Source organism: Schistocerca gregaria, chromosome 2, assembly GCF_023897955.1.
Source record: "Schistocerca gregaria isolate iqSchGreg1 chromosome 2, iqSchGreg1.2, whole genome shotgun sequence".
In the NCBI taxonomy this organism is placed as follows: Eukaryota; Metazoa; Arthropoda; class Insecta; order Orthoptera; family Acrididae; genus Schistocerca; species Schistocerca gregaria.
The window spans coordinates 716,662,249-716,680,003 of NC_064921.1; the positions used below are offsets into that span (position 1 = coordinate 716,662,249).

General features: G+C 50.3%; 12 non-coding genes across 12 annotated transcripts; 5 read left to right on the plus strand and 7 right to left on the minus strand.

Annotated features, from left to right (window-relative positions):
- Positions 1–6: 6 nt before the first annotated feature.
- Trnav-uac (transfer RNA valine (anticodon UAC)) lies at positions 7–79 on the plus strand. Its single transcript has one exon. It is a non-coding gene; the product is annotated as a tRNA-Val (tRNA).
- Positions 80–715: 636 nt separating this feature from the next.
- On the minus strand, positions 716–787 carry Trnap-ugg (transfer RNA proline (anticodon UGG)). The gene has a single exon. It is a non-coding gene; the product is annotated as a tRNA-Pro (tRNA).
- A 1,789-nt stretch (positions 788–2,576) lies between these two features.
- On the minus strand, positions 2,577–2,648 carry Trnap-cgg (transfer RNA proline (anticodon CGG)). The gene has a single exon. It is a non-coding gene; the product is annotated as a tRNA-Pro (tRNA).
- A 221-nt stretch (positions 2,649–2,869) lies between these two features.
- Trnav-uac (transfer RNA valine (anticodon UAC)) lies at positions 2,870–2,942 on the plus strand. The gene has a single exon. It is a non-coding gene; the product is annotated as a tRNA-Val (tRNA).
- Positions 2,943–4,487: 1,545 nt separating this feature from the next.
- On the minus strand, positions 4,488–4,559 carry Trnap-cgg (transfer RNA proline (anticodon CGG)). Its single transcript has one exon. It is a non-coding gene; the product is annotated as a tRNA-Pro (tRNA).
- A 221-nt stretch (positions 4,560–4,780) lies between these two features.
- On the plus strand, positions 4,781–4,853 carry Trnav-uac (transfer RNA valine (anticodon UAC)). The gene has a single exon. It is a non-coding gene; the product is annotated as a tRNA-Val (tRNA).
- Positions 4,854–12,393: 7,540 nt separating this feature from the next.
- On the minus strand, positions 12,394–12,465 carry Trnap-cgg (transfer RNA proline (anticodon CGG)). The gene has a single exon. It is a non-coding gene; the product is annotated as a tRNA-Pro (tRNA).
- Positions 12,466–12,686: 221 nt separating this feature from the next.
- Positions 12,687–12,759, plus strand: Trnav-uac (transfer RNA valine (anticodon UAC)). The gene has a single exon. It is a non-coding gene; the product is annotated as a tRNA-Val (tRNA).
- Positions 12,760–13,395: 636 nt separating this feature from the next.
- Positions 13,396–13,467, minus strand: Trnap-ugg (transfer RNA proline (anticodon UGG)). Its single transcript has one exon. It is a non-coding gene; the product is annotated as a tRNA-Pro (tRNA).
- A 1,790-nt stretch (positions 13,468–15,257) lies between these two features.
- Trnap-cgg (transfer RNA proline (anticodon CGG)) lies at positions 15,258–15,329 on the minus strand. The gene has a single exon. It is a non-coding gene; the product is annotated as a tRNA-Pro (tRNA).
- Positions 15,330–15,550: 221 nt separating this feature from the next.
- Trnav-uac (transfer RNA valine (anticodon UAC)) lies at positions 15,551–15,623 on the plus strand. The gene has a single exon. It is a non-coding gene; the product is annotated as a tRNA-Val (tRNA).
- Positions 15,624–16,259: 636 nt separating this feature from the next.
- Trnap-ugg (transfer RNA proline (anticodon UGG)) lies at positions 16,260–16,331 on the minus strand. Its single transcript has one exon. It is a non-coding gene; the product is annotated as a tRNA-Pro (tRNA).
- Positions 16,332–17,755: the final 1,424 nt, after the last annotated feature.

The window sequence follows — 17,755 nt, forward strand, 5'->3', positions numbered from 1 at the left end:
ACCGTCGTTTCCGTGGTGTAGCGGTTATCACGTCTGCTTTACACGCAGAAGGTCCCTGGTTCGATCCCGGGCGGAAGCACGACTTTTTTTAAACCCGTTTTCGGATTCCATTTCCGAGATAACGTCACGTCTGCGTATGCAGGGATAATAAATGTCGTGTGCTACACCGATATCGCGTTATTTTACTGTCAAATGCTCTTGCTCCCATAGTGCACCGGTATTCAGTAACTCAGAACGCTCGTAGCCCCATTCTGGCCGGCAAAATTTAGTATCCATTTCTCCAAGACTACTTCAAGTTCGCTTCATACTGGCTTTCCTGAGCTCTTTGCACTCGCCTTGTCACAACTCTCTTGAAGCGTGAACGTAACTAATAGTGAGAAACTCTTAACTACGCTCAGTCTTGTATCCCACGCTTTGGTTGACGTTGTCGCTAATCAGATGAAGGTAGACTGCTCCACGATTGAGCTTCGTCTCCAATCACGGTGCACACGTTCTGCAAAGACAACCTTTGTTTTCCGTAGCATGCAAGATTACTGTCGGCTCTTCTACAGAAATCGACCTATGTAATTTACTGGTATCAGATTCTTGCCATATCAAACGGTCCCTTCATGACCGTAGGGCCACACACAGCGTGCTGCGGCACGCATCTGTTCTTCATTGCAGAGCTACAAACGTGGGTGAGCTACACCTACTCTTCAGCACGGTCAAAACGGTAGGGCTCGTCCGGGATTTGAACCCGGGACCTCCTGCACCCAAAGCAGGAATCATACCCCTAGACCAACGAGCCACCTCCTGCTAGCAGTGAAGGTAATCCCAAGCAGTCCAGCTCCGAGGAACACAAACTTTCATGTAAATCAGAAAGAAAAGCGCTTTCTGAAGGCAGCGCCCACCACTGATGGCAAGAATATTAAAGGCAATGAATGTAGAGTGAATAATTTCATCGCGCTCTGCAGATGAACAGACGGTGGTGTTTCACTTTCGTCATGTGGTTTCTCAGTGTCAAGGGAAGGCAAATGCACTAAACAAGAGAACACCGGGAATCCGAAACACCAACTCATAACGAAAAGATAGCGGAATATACTGCAAGAAAACTTCCAAACACGACTCCTGAAGGCGTCGGTGCCTTAAGAATTATTCCGTGCAGCAATGATCACCTACGAAGAGCCAACTGTATGTGTCGCTCCACCACGCAACTTTTTTTGATATCGTTTTACCTAAATTTCCATTACCTGTTCATTACAAGAATACCGTGTGGCTTTCAACTGGTCTGCTTCGTCCAGCAGCGATAGTAGTAAGTAAACCGACCACAGTATCATTAGAAGTAGGTCAGACACAAAAATCGGAGTTGCTCTGTAGCTCATGTTATTCTGCTTTCAAATGCAATTGTATGGCTGGGAGTAGTGGCGTACTCCTGTAATGCAGGCGTCCGGGAGGCCGTTGCTGTGGGAGACATCTGGGAACAACTACAGATACGGCCGTTTCATTAGCTCAGGAACGACCGCGATGCTCTTATCGAGCTCTGCAGATTGACCAGACTGCAGTGCGGAATTTTCGGCTAGTGGTGGCTCGGGGTTAAGAGAAGTCGGGAGCTGTGAGCAAAACTACATCGGGAAACCGAAACAGACGACTCATAACGAAAAGATTGCGGAATGTACTGCAAAAGCAAACGTTGGAGAAGACGAACTCTGAAGCCGTCGGTGCTTTAACAATCATTCCGCGCAGCAACGATAATCTGGGAAGAGCGAAGGGTGGGTACCGCTCGACCACACAACAAAATTTTATATAATGTTCTACTTGTTCTAAATTTGCGTTTCCAGATCATCAGTAAAATACTGTGTGATTTACACCTGGCTTGCTTCTTCGAAAAGCGATATTAAGAAATACATCGACTGCAACGTCATTAGGGGTCGCGGGTCCGGGCGCCGGCGCGCCAGCGGCGGCCTGTCGGGGCTGCTGGTGCCTCCATGTAGAGCTACCGCTGGGCCCGGGCTCCTTGCCGCTAACGAAGTGATTGCTTTTGGTGACATCATTTGCAATAGCGACTGCGCGAATTGACGGTAGCTCGTACGGAAAGCAAGAGTAGCTGATGCTACCGAGGACTCGGCCGCGTTCATTGCCGACGACTTCTTGGGCTCTTATTCATGGTGGCATTCAGACAGGCAAGGGTGCTGTCGATTGTTAGGTACGAATGCGAAATTCCTGCATTGTGCGTTTCCGCAAAGTGATTTTTACGCCAAAGTTGCGATCGTCCTCAAGTTGTGTCACATGTGGAGCTCACAGCGTAGCAGTTTCCGTGGTGTAGCGGTTATCACGTCTGCCAACACGCAGAACGTCACCGGTTCGATTCCGGGCGGAAACACATTTTTGTCGCACTCAACAAGACACTTGCTACAATCTCTACGGTGAACATTTAAATCAATTTCAAACGTCCAACCACCAGGCTGCAGATGGCTCAAATGATACATGAAACTCTTTCAGAAGCGGCTACTTGGTTTTTGTGCTTACCTGGAGGGCTGGAAATGCGCGGAACAGCCGCCGGCATGCCAGTAGTCGCCACACGTTTGCACGAAACGCAAGGGCTCGTCCGGGATTTGAACCCGGGACCTCCTGCACCCGAAGCAGGGATCATACCCCGAGACCAACGAGCCTTCTCGATGCACATGAGTAACGCCTCCGTTCTTGGTATCACCGTGCAGAGCTACTGCTCACCCAGCGTTCTCCCTGGCTGTTGCGGTTTGATTGTTTTTATCGTTGTCTTTTACTATAGCAACTTCTAGAATCGGACGGAGCTCGTAGCCGATGCCCTTGCTTACGCAGGAAAAATCTGTTGGAACTACGGTTTTCCAGGTAGTACAACGGCAAAACCGTCGTTTCCGTGGTGTAGCGGTTATCACGTCTGCTTTACACGCAGAAGGTCCCCGGTTCGATCCCGGGCGGAAGCACGACTTTTTTTAAACCCGTTTTCGGATTCCATTTCCGAGATAACGTCACGTCTGCGTATGCAGGGATAATAAATGTCGTGTGCTACACCGATATCGCGTTATTTTACTGTCAAATGCTCTTGCTCCCATAGTGCACTGGTATTCAGTAACTTTTTTTGATATCGTTTTACCTAAATTTCCATTACCTGTTTTTTACAAGAGTACCGTGTGGCCTTCAACTCGTCTGCTTCGTCCAGCTGCGATAGTAGTAAGTAAACCGACCACAGTATCATTAGAAGTAGGTCAGACACAAAAATCGGAGTTGCTCTGTAGCTCATGTTATTCTGCTTTCAAATGCAATTGTATGGCTGGGAGTAGTGGCGTACTCCTGTAATGCAGGCGTCCGGGAGGCCGTTGCTGTGGGAGACATCTGGGAACAACTACAGATACGGCCGTTTCATTAGCTCAGGAACGACCGCGATGCTCTTATCGAGCTCTGCAGATTGACCAGACTGCAGTGCGGAATTTTCGGCTAGTGGTGGCTCGGGGTTAAGAGAAGTCGGGAGCTGTAAGCAAAACTACATCGGGAAACCGAAACAGACGACTCATAACGAAAAGATTGCGGAATGTACTGCAAAAGCAAACGTTGGAGAAGACGAACTCTGAAGCCGTCGGTGCTTTAACAATCATTCCGCGCAGCAACGATAATCTGGGAAGAGCGAAGGGTGGGTACCGCTCGACCACACAACAAAATTTTATATAATGTTCTACTTGTTTAAATTTGCGTTTCCAGATCATCAGTAAAATACTGTGTGATTTACACCTGGCTTGCTTCTTCGAAAAGCGATATTAAGAAATACATCGACTGCAACGTCATTAGGGGTCGCGGGTCAAGGCGCCGGCGCGCCAGCGGCGGCCTGTCGGGGCTGCTGGTGCCTCCATGTAGAGCTACCGCTGGGCCGCTACTGCTGGGCCCGGGCTCCTTGCCGCTAACGAAGTGATTGCTTTTGGTGACATCATTTGCAATAGCGACTGCGCGAATTGACGGTAGCTCGTACGGAAAGCAAGAGTAGCTGATGCTACCGAGGACTCGGCCGCGTTCATTGCCGACGACTTCTTGGGCTCTTATTCATGGTGGCATTCAGACAGGCAAGGGTGCTGTCGATTGTTAGGTACGAATGCGAAATTCCTGCATTGTGCGTTTCCGCAAAGTGATTTTTACGCCAAAGTTGCGATCGTCCTCAAGTTGTGTCACATGTGGAGCTCACAGCGTAGCAGTTTCCGTGGTGTAGCGGTTATCACGTCTGCCAACACGCAGAACGTCACCGGTTCGATTCCGGGCGGAAACACATTTTTGTCGCACTCAACAAGACACTTGCTACAATCTCTACGGTGAACATTTAAATCAATTTCAAACGTCCAACCACCAGGCTGCAGATGGCTCAAATGATACATGAAACTCTTTCAGAAGCGGCTACTTGGTTTTTGTGCTTACCTGGAGGGCTGGAAATGCGCGGAACAGCCGCCGGCATGCCAGTAGTCGCCACACGTTTGCACGAAACGCAAGGGCTCGTCCGGGATTTGAACCCGGGACCTCCTGCACCCGAAGCAGGGATCATACCCCGAGACCAACGAGCCTTCTCGATGCACATGAGTAACGCCTCCGTTCTTGGTATCACCGTGCAGAGCTACTGCTCACCCAGCGTTCTCCCTGGCTGTTGCGGTTTGATTGTTTTTATCGTTGTCTTTTACTATAGCAACTTCTAGAATCGGACGGAGCTCGTAGCCGATGCCCTTGCTTACGCAGGAAAAATCTGTTGGAACTACGGTTTTCCAGGTAGTACAACGGCAAAACCGTCGTTTCCGTGGTGTAGCGGTTATCACGTCTGCTTTACACGCAGAAGGTCCCCGGTTCGATCCCGGGCGGAAGCACGACTTTTTTTAAACCCGTTTTCGGATTCCATTTCCGAGATAACGTCACGTCTGCGTATGCAGGGATAATAAATGTCGTGTGCTACACCGATATCGCGTTATTTTACTGTCAAATGCTCTTGCTCCCATAGTGCACCGGTATTCAGTAACTCAGAACGCTCGTAGCCCCATTCTGGCCGGCAAAATTTAGTATCCATTTCTCCAAGACTACTTCAAGTTCGCTTCATACTGGCTTTCCTGAGCTCTTTGCACTCGCCTTGTCACAACTCTCTTGAAGCGTGAACGTAACTAATAGTGAGAAACTCTTAACTACGCTCAGTCTTGTATCCCACGCTTTGGTTGACGTTGTCGCTAATCAGATGAAGGTAGACTGCTCCACGATTGAGCTTCGTCTCCAATCACGGTGCACACGTTCTGCAAAGACAACCTTTGTTTTCCGTAGCATGCAAGATTACTGTCGGCTCTTCTACAGAAATCGACCTATGTAATTTACTGGTATCAGATTCTTGCCATATCAAACGGTCCCTTCATGACCGTAGGGCCACACACAGCGTGCTGCGGCACGCATCTGTTCTTCATTGCAGAGCTACAAACGTGGGTGAGCTACACCTACTCTTCAGCACGGTCAAAACGGTAGGGCTCGTCCGGGATTTGAACCCGGGACCTCCTGCACCCAAAGCAGGAATCATACCCCTTTTTTTTTTTTTTTTTTTTTTTTTTAGTTTCTTTTTATTTTTTCACTTTTTTTTTTCATTTTTTTTTGTATTATGGCAGTCGTTGCACCAGAATTCTAGGAGTCGCTTGCGCCGTCTGATTGGCGGGTGGAACATCCAAACGTGTCTTCTCGAAATTTTAGTGGGGATTCCGTGTGTAGTACGTTCAGAACATCATATCGGCAAAAAAGCATCAGCATCTCATGGCTTGGACGTTCCAGCTGGAAGGCGGGTCATGAAAGGCGCTCCGTAGAAAATTGGAAAAGAACTGCTTGTATCTGGGGTTGCGAACAAGTGCACAATGTCGATCGTTAAGGTACGTCCAATAACCTAGTTCTGATTTCTCATCGGGCCCAAAAAGGTAGCGGACTGTATGACCGCGTATCCAATTCACGGCATTAGTTTTTGTTGTGGGGTAATGAATCACATCCGGGAATAGAAGCGTCAGGAAAATAATCTGAGCAGGCGGCTGTCGGGTGAGGAAAGCCAGGATACGCTGCGCGAGCCTCCAGACGTCAGCAGACGGACCACATGAGAACCGATGAGCGTCCGTGTCCTCTACACCACAGTGAACACAGAGTGGTGTGTCAGCAAGGCGGATGCGGTGCAAACGAGACTGGTTGACCTGTTTGCCATTGACGGTGATATACCAGGTGGACTGAACGCTGGTGTCGAGGTAACCAGCATGCACTGCTTTCCACACACGGCGCCATATGATCTGGGGAAACTTGTGTTCAATGGGGTTGGGGGTTTGACACATTTGTAAGGTGTCGTATACAGTCTTTGTCTGGAGTATACGGAGAAGGGGTAAGGAGTGCAGAATGTAACTGATTTCAAAGAAGAAGTACCGAAAGTGATAAAAGGGGGGTGGAATGTCGGATAACATGACCGGGGCTGACATGGAGACTGGTGCGTATTCACGCAAAAGCAGTCCGGTCAGGCTCGTCGGACAGCGACGCCAGACTTTCAGTTGGGAGCTAACAAAAAGTGCGGTAACTCTGTCTGGCACATGGAATAAGCCCACTCCACCACGCTCCCGCGGGAGGGCAAGAGAGGAATATTGAACTTTAAATAACATCCCGGCACAGACAAAGGATCCCATCGCCATCAACATACGACGTGCGAGGGTAATCGGAACCGGGAACACTTGTGCCACATGGGGGATGCGTGAGGCGTGATAAACATTCACGTATTGCGCGCGCTGTATAATGTCGAGGGATCGAAGCCGGTGGTCCACAAGGCCAGCCCTGATCGTTTGTAGGAGACGTCGACCGTTGGTTGCCGCTGAGCGACGGAGGTCATTCATAAAATCAATGCCCAAACAGCGGACGCTGGTGGCCACACTTAGAGGAGCGACAGATCTTTCTGGTAGACCCTCACCAATGAGCAGAACCTTCGATTTGGAAATGTTAAGAGAACTGCCCGATGCCTCCCCATAAGTCGTCACCCAAGTCAGAGCAGCGCGAACATCGTCTTCATTGCGGAGGTAGAGGACTAGATCGTCAGCATAGGCTGTACAACAGAAGCGGTGCCCATGCAATGTCAGGCCCACCAGGCGTTGGCGAAGCCCCTGTAGGAGGGGCTCTAATGCCAAAGCATACAGTATCGTGGAAAGTGGGCATCCCTGTCGGACAGAGCGCTCGATCGCTAGAGGCGCAGTGAGGCGACCATTACAGAGTATTCTTGAAGTTGCGCCGCTCAAGAGCCGCATTACCACGGTGATTGTACGAACCGGAAAACCCATGTGTTGGAGGACCGATTTCAGAAAAGTATGGTCGACACGGTCGAAAGCTTGACGGAAGTCAAGCGATGCCAATGCGCCAGGTAAATGTCGCGAGCGCGCGAGCGCAATCATGTCCCTATAACGGCAAAGGGCCGTATGGATGTTGTTGTCACCGCCCAACGAAGTCTGATCAAGGGAGGTGACGGATCTTGCTGCCTTCTTGAGGCGTGAGGCCAACAAACGGGTGAAAATTTTCATGTCACTGTTGAGTAGAGTGATGGGCCGGTAATCACAGGTCCGTGATCGCCCATGTGGCTTAGGGACCAGGATGATGACCCCATCAAGGAAGGTGGCTGGGATCATCGTTGTGGGTGTCATCAATTCACGACAGATGGACGTCCAAGCAGGTAACAAAAGGTAGCTAAAATACTTGTAAAAGTCGAGGGGGAGGCCGTCAGGTCCAGGGGACTTGTTGGCAGCCCCCACCTTGATAGCACCTAGGACTTCATCAGAGGTCACTTGTTCCTGAAGTTCTTGAGCCACATCCTCTGGCATGGTGTTGACAGTCATTGCTGCCACCTCCTCAATTAAGGTCGGGGGATGAGGGACGGCAGCGAACAGTTGACGGAAATGTGAATAGAAAGCGTGACCAATGTCGCATTGCGTAGTGTGTCGTCGTCCTTCCGCATCTGTGAGATCGTGGATGAGGGTTCGACGACGACGTCGGCGTTCCCTGAGAAGGTGGTACATCGATGGCGTTTCATGAGGCATATGGTCACGGGTGCAGGATCTGACAAGAGTCCCTTCTAAGCGCCGTCGCGTGAGGGAAGTGATCTGCGCTTTAGCACGATGCACCATCATCTGACGATCAGGAGAGAAGGCCATCGAAGTGCAGTCACGAAGGACTGCATAATAAAAGTCCATGGTGCTCGCTTGCCAGGCTTTGAAGTCTTTGCCATATCCTATCAGCGCCCTGCGCAGAGCTGGTTTCGCGCATGATACCCACCACGATAAGGTGGATGCGTAGGCGGGGCGACGTCGATGACAGAGGGCCCACGCATCCTCAACGATTCGTCGGCAGTCAGGGACAGTCAGGTGGGAAACGTTGAATTTCCACAAGCCGCGGCTGTGCCACACTTGTTGGCGGGCGAGGACGACATCGCAGATGTAGGCGTCATGGTCAGAGAAAGCCAGAGGCCATACTTCGGCATGTCGAGTGTCGGCAGCAAGGGAACGTGTGAGGTATATACTATCGAGACGACTAGATGAATGCGCCGTATAATATGTGAAACCTGCACGTGTGCCATGCACCTTTGTCCACGTGTCAACAAGCTGGAGTCTGTCGATGATGACGGAGAGGGCCGCACAAGGGGAATGATGCGGTAATTGATCTTCAGGCCTTTGCGTGGAGTTGAAATCGCCACCGAGGACCATATCATCTAGGGGACCCTCAAACAGCGGCGTTACCTCGTCAGCAAAGAAAGTGTGTCGATCACGACGTCGACTGGAGCCGGACGGCGCATATACATTGAGGATACGGACGCCGAACAGCGTGAGAGCCATACCCCTAGCATTAGCAAGGTACACTACATCTTCAGCAGGGAGTCCAGAACGGAGGAGGATGGCAACTCCACTACCGTTGTCAGAAGCATGGGAGATGTGTGCCACGTAGCCAGTGGGGGCATGGAAATCGGCGACAAACACTTCTTGGAGGAGGGCAATGTCGACATCAGCAGCATAAATGGTCTCACGGAACATTGCCAGTTTATGGGGGGCCCGAATGGTGGCCAGATTCATCGTCACTATGCGGTAATGTTGGGGGCGTGCTCCCACCATTGTCACAGATGTTCCGGCAGAGATGTCTGGCTGGCGTGTAACATCTGACGTAGTCACCGTTGTCGTAATCACTGGCTGGAAGGTGGGTCAGGCACCTCCATGGGGCACTGCCTGATGGGAGGACCACCATCTCGAACTGCTCCTTCGTCGATATCATCAGCCCAGGAGACTGGAACAGACGGTGAGCGACTGTCACACTCCTCGAGGGCGAGTTGTAGCGACGCTGCTGTAGTGTGGTCCAGGGAGGCACCCTCCTTGGGATCCGTCATATTCGTGTGAGATCGTTCTTCAGATGGGACATCAGGAGCAGCCTCTCCTGTCGTCAGAACGCTCGAAGGGAGATCACTGTCGTGTATCAGCTCCACTGCCTGTGATGCCACATGAAGAAGTGTGTCGTCAGATGGCGTTTGACTCCTCTTCTTCCGTTTTCTGGGCGACCGTTGCTTTCGGAGGTGCTGTTCTGAATCAGAATGTGGATGTTCGATGTCCGAGGTCGCGCCAGTCTGAAGAAAGGCAGAGGTAGGCACCGCATTCGCGTCGATGTCCATCGAGCTCTGGAGAGTTGGTGGTGTCGTAGCCGTCAGAGGAGATGGTGCCGGTGAGGCCATGGCAGCACCGTCATTTCCAGTGGGGAGTGCCGGGTGGAGAAGAGGTGCTTCCTGAAGTGACGCATCGGGGCTGCGTACGGCTGTGGCGTAGCTATCTGGTAAAGAAGCGGCCGTCACTTTGGGAGCTGAGTCACTGGTCGGGACCTGGAGCAAACGTCGGCGGAGACATTCTGACCGAACATGGCCCTCCTGTCCGCAACCGGCACACGTCCGCGGCTGGCCATCATACATAACGATGGCTCGCACGCCACCTATCAGCAGATAGGATGGTACATGTTTGGAGAGTTCGATTTTGATTTGGCGGACACCATTCAACACGTTGTATGTCGTGAATGTCTGCCATTTCTCCGCGATGTGTCCCACAACATTGCCATAGGGTCGGAAAGCTTCGACGACCACGTCTTGCGGCACTTCGAAAGGGAGCTCAAAAACCCGGATTGTTCGAAGTCCGAAACCAGCGTGATCGACCGTCACCTCTCCAATATGCCCGTCAGAATGTTTGAACTTGAGGCCGCGTGCGTGTTGTCGAACTACGTTAGCACACGCTTCCTCCGTCGTCATCTTAATATAGACGATGCTGCTAGTGATAGAGAAATGAATACCTATCACTTCCTGAGGGTCCAGACGTAGCTCTTCGCGAATGAATTGCTCAATTTCAAAAGCGCGTGGTCTAGCATGTTCGGCTTGGAATGTTACTTTAACTGTCGCTCGGCGGTAACAGTGCGCCATGAGGTGCAATAGAAATGGACGCTACACAACACGAAATACCGCGACGCGGAAGTAAACAAACTACGGTGCGCTGTCCGGCGCGCGGAGCCGGTCCGCACGCGACCACGGCCGAAAGGCGACTGACCCCTAGACCAACGAGCCACCTCCTGCTAGCAGTGAAGGTAATCCCAAGCAGTCCAGCTCCGAGGAACACAAACTTTCATGTAAATCAGAAAGAAAAGCGCTTTCTGAAGGCAGCGCCCACCACTGATGGCAAGAATATTAAAGGCAATGAATGTAGAGTGAATAATTTCATCGCGCTCTGCAGATGAACAGACGGTGGTGTTTCACTTTCGTCATGTGGTTTCTCAGTGTCAAGGGAAGGCAAATGCACTAAACAAGAGAACACCGGGAATCCGAAACACCAACTCATAACGAAAAGATAGCGGAATATACTGCAAGCAAAACTTCCAAACACGACTCCTGAAGGCGTCGGTGCCTTAAGAATTATTCCGTGCAGCAATGATCACCTACGAAGAGCCAACTGTATGTGTCGCTCCACCACGCAACTTTTTTTGATATCGTTTTACCTAAATTTCCATTACCTGTTCATTACAAGAATACCATGTGGCTTTCAACTGGTCTGCTTCGTCCAGCAGCGATAGTAGTAAGTAAACCGACCACAGTATCATTAGAAGTAGGTCAGACACAAAAATCGGAGTTGCTCTGTAGCTCATGTTATTCTGCTTTCAAATGCAATTGTATGGCTGGGAGTAGTGGCGTACTCCTGTAATGCAGGCGTCCGGGAGGCCGTTGCTGTGGGAGACATCTGGGAACAACTACAGATACGGCCGTTTCATTAGCTCAGGAACGACCGCGATGCTCTTATCGAGCTCTGCAGATTGACCAGACTGCAGTGCGGAATTTTCGGCTAGTGGTGGCTCGGGGTTAAGAGAAGTCGGGAGCTGTGAGCAAAACTACATCGGGAAACCGAAACAGACGACTCATAACGAAAAGATTGCGGAATGTACTGCAAAAGCAAACGTTGGAGAAGACGAACTCTGAAGCCGTCGGTGCTTTAACAATCATTCCGCGCAGCAACGATAATCTGGGAAGAGCGAAGGGTGGGTACCGCTCGACCACACAACAAAATTTTATATAATGTTCTACTTGTTCTAAATTTGCGTTTCCAGATCATCAGTAAAATACTGTGTGATTTACACCTGGCTTGCTTCTTCGAAAAGCGATATTAAGAAATACATCGACTGCAACGTCATTAGGGGTCGCGGGTCCGGGCGCCGGCGCGCCAGCGGCGGCCTGTCGGGGCTGCTGGTGCCTCCATGTAGAGCTACCGCTGGGCCCGGGCTCCTTGCCGCTAACGAAGTGATTGCTTTTGGTGACATCATTTGCAATAGCGACTGCGCGAATTGACGGTAGCTCGTACGGAAAGCAAGAGTAGCTGATGCTACCGAGGACTCGGCCGCGTTCATTGCCGACGACTTCTTGGGCTCTTATTCATGGTGGCATTCAGACAGGCAAGGGTGCTGTCGATTGTTAGGTACGAATGCGAAATTCCTGCATTGTGCGTTTCCGCAAAGTGATTTTTACGCCAAAGTTGCGATCGTCCTCAAGTTGTGTCACATGTGGAGCTCACAGCGTAGCAGTTTCCGTGGTGTAGCGGTTATCACGTCTGCCAACACGCAGAACGTCACCGGTTCGATTCCGGGCGGAAACACATTTTTGTCGCACTCAACAAGACACTTGCTACAATCTCTACGGTGAACATTTAAATCAATTTCAAACGTCCAACCACCAGGCTGCAGATGGCTCAAATGATACATGAAACTCTTTCAGAAGCGGCTACTTGGTTTTTGTGCTTACCTGGAGGGCTGGAAATGCGCGGAACAGCCGCCGGCATGCCAGTAGTCGCCACACGTTTGCACGAAACGCAAGGGCTCGTCCGGGATTTGAACCCGGGACCTCCTGCACCCGAAGCAGGGATCATACCCCGAGACCAACGAGCCTTCTCGATGCACATGAGTAACGCCTCCGTTCTTGGTATCACCGTGCAGAGCTACTGCTCACCCAGCGTTCTCCCTGGCTGTTGCGGTTTGATTGTTTTTATCGTTGTCTTTTACTATAGCAACTTCTAGAATCGGACGGAGCTCGTAGCCGATGCCCTTGCTTACGCAGGAAAAATCTGTTGGAACTACGGTTTTCCAGGTAGTACAACGGCAAAACCGTCGTTTCCGTGGTGTAGCGGTTATCACGTCTGCTTTACACGCAGAAGGTCCCCGGTTCGATCCCGGGCGGAAGCACGACTTTTTTTAAACCCGTTTTCGGATTCCATTTCCGAGATAACGTCACGTCTGCGTATGCAGGGATAATAAATGTCGTGTGCTACACCGATATCGCGTTATTTTACTGTCAAATGCTCTTGCTCCCATAGTGCACCGGTATTCAGTAACTCAGAACGCTCGTAGCCCCATTCTGGCCGGCAAAATTTAGTATCCATTTCTTCAAGACTACTTCAAGTTCGCTTCATACTGGCTTTCCTGAGCTCTTTGCACTCGCCTTGTCACAACTCTCTTGAAGCGTGAACGTAACTAATAGTGAGAAACTCTTAACTACGCTCAGTCTTGTATCCCACGCTTTGGTTGACGTTGTCGCTAATCAGATGAAGGTAGACTGCTCCACGATTGAGCTTCGTCTCCAATCACGGTGCACACGTTCTGCAAAGACAACCTTTGTTTTCCGTAGCATGCAAGATTACTGTCGGCTCTTCTACAGAAATCGACCTATGTAATTTACTGGTATCAGATTCTTGCCATATCAAACGGTCCCTTCATGACCGTAGGGCCACACACAGCGTGCTGCGGCACGCATCTGTTCTTCATTGCAGAGCTACAAACGTGGGTGAGCTACACCTACTCTTCAGCACGGTCAAAACGGTAGGGCTCGTCCGGGATTTGAACCCGGGACCTCCTGCACCCAAAGCAGGAATCATACCCCTAGACCAACGAGCCACCTCCTGCTAGCAGTGAAGGTAATCCCAAGCAGTCCAGCTCCGAGGAACACAAACTTTCATGTAAATCAGAAAGAAAAGCGCTTTCTGAAGGCAGCGCCCACCACTGATGGCAAGAATATTAAAGGCAATGAATGTAGAGTGAATAATTTCATCGCGCTCTGCAGATGAACAGACGGTGGTGTTTCACTTTCGTCATGTGGTTTCTCAGTGTCAAGGGAAGGCAAATGCACTAAACAAGAGAACACCGGGAATCCGAAACACCAACTCATAACGAAAAGATAGCGGAATATACTGCAAGCAAAACTTCCAAACACGACTCCTGAAGGCGTCGGTGCCTTAAGAATTATTCCGTGCAGCAATGATCACCTACGAAGAGCCAACTGTATGTGTCGCTCCACCACGCAACTTTTTTTGATATCGTTTTACCTAAATTTCCATTACCTGTTCATTACAAGAATACCGTGTGGCTTTCAACTGGTCTGCTTCGTCCAGCAGCGATAGTAGTAAGTAAACCGACCACAGTATCATTAGAAGTAGGTCAGACACAAAAATCGGAGTTGCTCTGTAGCTCATGTTATTCTGCTTTCAAATGCAATTGTATGGCTGGGAGTAGTGGCGTACTCCTGTAATGCAGGCGTCCGGGAGGCCGTTGCTGTGGGAGACATCTGGGAACAACTACAGATACGGCCGTTTCATTAGCTCAGGAACGACCGCGATGCTCTTATCGAGCTCTGCAGATTGACCAGACTGCAGTGCGGAATTTTCGGCTAGTGGTGGCTCGGGGTTAAGAGAAGTCGGGAGCTGTGAGCAAAACTACATCGGGAAACCGAAACAGACGACTCATAACGAAAAGATTGCGGAATGTACTGCAAAAGCAAACGTTGGAGAAGACGAACTCTGAAGCCGTCGGTGCTTTAACAATCATTCCGCGCAGCAACGATAATCTGGGAAGAGCGAAGGGTGGGTACCGCTCGACCACACAACAAAATTTTATATAATGTTCTACTTGTTCTAAATTTGCGTTTCCAGATCATCAGTAAAATACTGTGTGATTTACACCTGGCTTGCTTCTTCGAAAAGCGATATTAAGAAATACATCGACTGCAACGTCATTAGGGGTCGCGGGTCCGGGCGCCGGCGCGCCAGCGGCGGCCTGTCGGGGCTGCTGGTGCCTCCATGTAGAGCTACCGCTGGGCCCGGGCTCCTTGCCGCTAACGAAGTGATTGCTTTTGGTGACATCATTTGCAATAGCGACTGCGCGAATTGACGGTAGCTCGTACGGAAAGCAAGAGTAGCTGATGCTACCGAGGACTCGGCCGCGTTCATTGCCGACGACTTCTTGGGCTCTTATTCATGGTGGCATTCAGACAGGCAAGGGTGCTGTCGATTGTTAGGTACGAATGCGAAATTCCTGCATTGTGCGTTTCCGCAAAGTGATTTTTACGCCAAAGTTGCGATCGTCCTCAAGTTGTGTCACATGTGGAGCTCACAGCGTAGCAGTTTCCGTGGTGTAGCGGTTATCACGTCTGCCAACACGCAGAACGTCACCGGTTCGATTCCGGGCGGAAACACATTTTTGTCGCACTCAACAAGACACTTGCTACAATCTCTACGGTGAACATTTAAATCAATTTCAAACGTCCAACCACCAGGCTGCAGATGGCTCAAATGATACATGAAACTCTTTCAGAAGCGGCTACTTGGTTTTTGTGCTTACCTGGAGGGCTGGAAATGCGCGGAACAGCCGCCGGCATGCCAGTAGTCGCCACACGTTTGCACGAAACGCAAGGGCTCGTCCGGGATTTGAACCCGGGACCTCCTGCACCCGAAGCAGGGATCATACCCCGAGACCAACGAGCCTTCTCGATGCACATGAGTAACGCCTCCGTTCTTGGTATCACCGTGCAGAGCTACTGCTCACCCAGCGTTCTCCCTGGCTGTTGCGGTTTGATTGTTTTTATCGTTGTCTTTTACTATAGCAACTTCTAGAATCGGACGGAGCTCGTAGCCGATGCCCTTGCTTACGCAGGAAAAATCTGTTGGAACTACGGTTTTCCAGGTAGTACAACGGCAAAACCGTCGTTTCCGTGGTGTAGCGGTTATCACGTCTGCTTTACACGCAGAAGGTCCCCGGTTCGATCCCGGGCGGAAGCACGACTTTTTTTAAACCCGTTTTCGGATTCCATTTCCGAGATAACGTCACGTCTGCGTATGCAGGGATAATAAATGTCGTGTGCTACACCGATATCGCGTTATTTTACTGTCAAATGCTCTTGCTCCCATAGTGCACCGGTATTCAGTAACTCAGAACGCTCGTAGCCCCATTCTGGCCGGCAAAATTTAGTATCCATTTCTCCAAGACTACTTCAAGTTCGCTTCATACTGGCTTTCCTGAGCTCTTTGCACTCGCCTTGTCACAACTCTCTTGAAGCGTGAACGTAACTAATAGTGAGAAACTCTTAACTACGCTCAGTCTTGTATCCCACGCTTTGGTTGACGTTGTCGCTAATCAGATGAAGGTAGACTGCTCCACGATTGAGCTTCGTCTCCAATCACGGTGCACACGTTCTGCAAAGACAACCTTTGTTTTCCGTAGCATGCAAGATTACTGTCGGCTCTTCTACAGAAATCGACCTATGTAATTTACTGGTATCAGATTCTTGCCATATCAAACGGTCCCTTCATGACCGTAGGGCCACACACAGCGTGCTGCGGCACGCATCTGTTCTTCATTGCAGAGCTACAAACGTGGGTGAGCTACACCTACTCTTCAGCACGGTCAAAACGGTAGGGCTCGTCCGGGATTTGAACCCGGGACCTCCTGCACCCAAAGCAGGAATCATACCCCTAGACCAACGAGCCACCTCCTGCTAGCAGTGAAGGTAATCCCAAGCAGTCCAGCTCCGAGGAACACAAACTTTCATGTAAATCAGAAAGAAAAGCGCTTTCTGAAGGCAGCGCCCACCACTGATGGCAAGAATATTAAAGGCAATGAATGTAGAGTGAATAATTTCATCGCGCTCTGCAGATGAACAGACGGTGGTGTTTCACTTTCGTCATGTGGTTTCTCAGTGTCAAGGGAAGGCAAATGCACTAAACAAGAGAACACCGGGAATCCGAAACACCAACTCATAACGAAAAGATAGCGGAATATACTGCAAGCAAAACTTCCAAACACGACTCCTGAAGGCGTCGGTGCCTTAAGAATTATTCCGTGCAGCAATGATCACCTACGAAGAGCCAACTGTATGTGTCGCTCCACCACGCAACTTTTTTTGATATCGTTTTACCTAAATTTCCATTACCTGTTCATTACAAGAATACCGTGTGGCTTTCAACTGGTCTGCTTCGTCCAGCAGCGATAGTAGTAAGTAAACCGACCACAGTATCATTAGAAGTAGGTCAGACACAAAAATCGGAGTTGCTCTGTAGCTCATGTTATTCTGCTTTCAAATGCAATTGTATGGCTGGGAGTAGTGGCGTACTCCTGTAATGCAGGCGTCCGGGAGGCCGTTGCTGTGGGAGACATCTGGGAACAACTACAGATACGGCCGTTTCATTAGCTCAGGAACGACCGCGATGCTCTTATCGAGCTCTGCAGATTGACCGGACTGCAGTGCGGAATTTTCGGCTAGTGGTGGCTCGGGGTTAAGAGAAGTCGGGAGCTGTGAGCAAAACTACATCGGGAAACCGAAACAGACGACTCATAACGAAAAGATTGCGGAATGTACTGCAAAAGCAAACGTTGGAGAAGACGAACTCTGAAGCCGTCGGTGCTTTAACAATCATTCCGCGCAGCAACGATAATCTGGGAAGAGCGAAGGGTGGGTACCGCTCGACCACACAACAAAATTTTATATAATGTTCTACTTGTTCTAAATTTGCGTTTCCAGATCATCAGTAAAATACTGTGTGATTTACACCTGGCTTGCTTCTTCGAAAAGCGATATTAAGAAATACATCGACTGCAACGTCATTAGGGGTCGCGGGTCCGGGCGCCGGCGCGCCAGCGGCGGCCTGTCGGGGCTGCTGGTGCCTCCATGTAGAGCTACCGCTGGGCCCGGGCTCCTTGCCGCTAACGAAGTGATTGCTTTTGGTGACATCATTTGCAATAGCGACTGCGCGAATTGACGGTAGCTCGTACGGAAAGCAAGAGTAGCTGATGCTACCGAGGACTCGGCCGCGTTCATTGCCGACGACTTCTTGGGCTCTTATTCATGGTGGCATTCAGACAGGCAAGGGTGCTGTCGATTGTTAGGTACGAATGCGAAATTCCTGCATTGTGC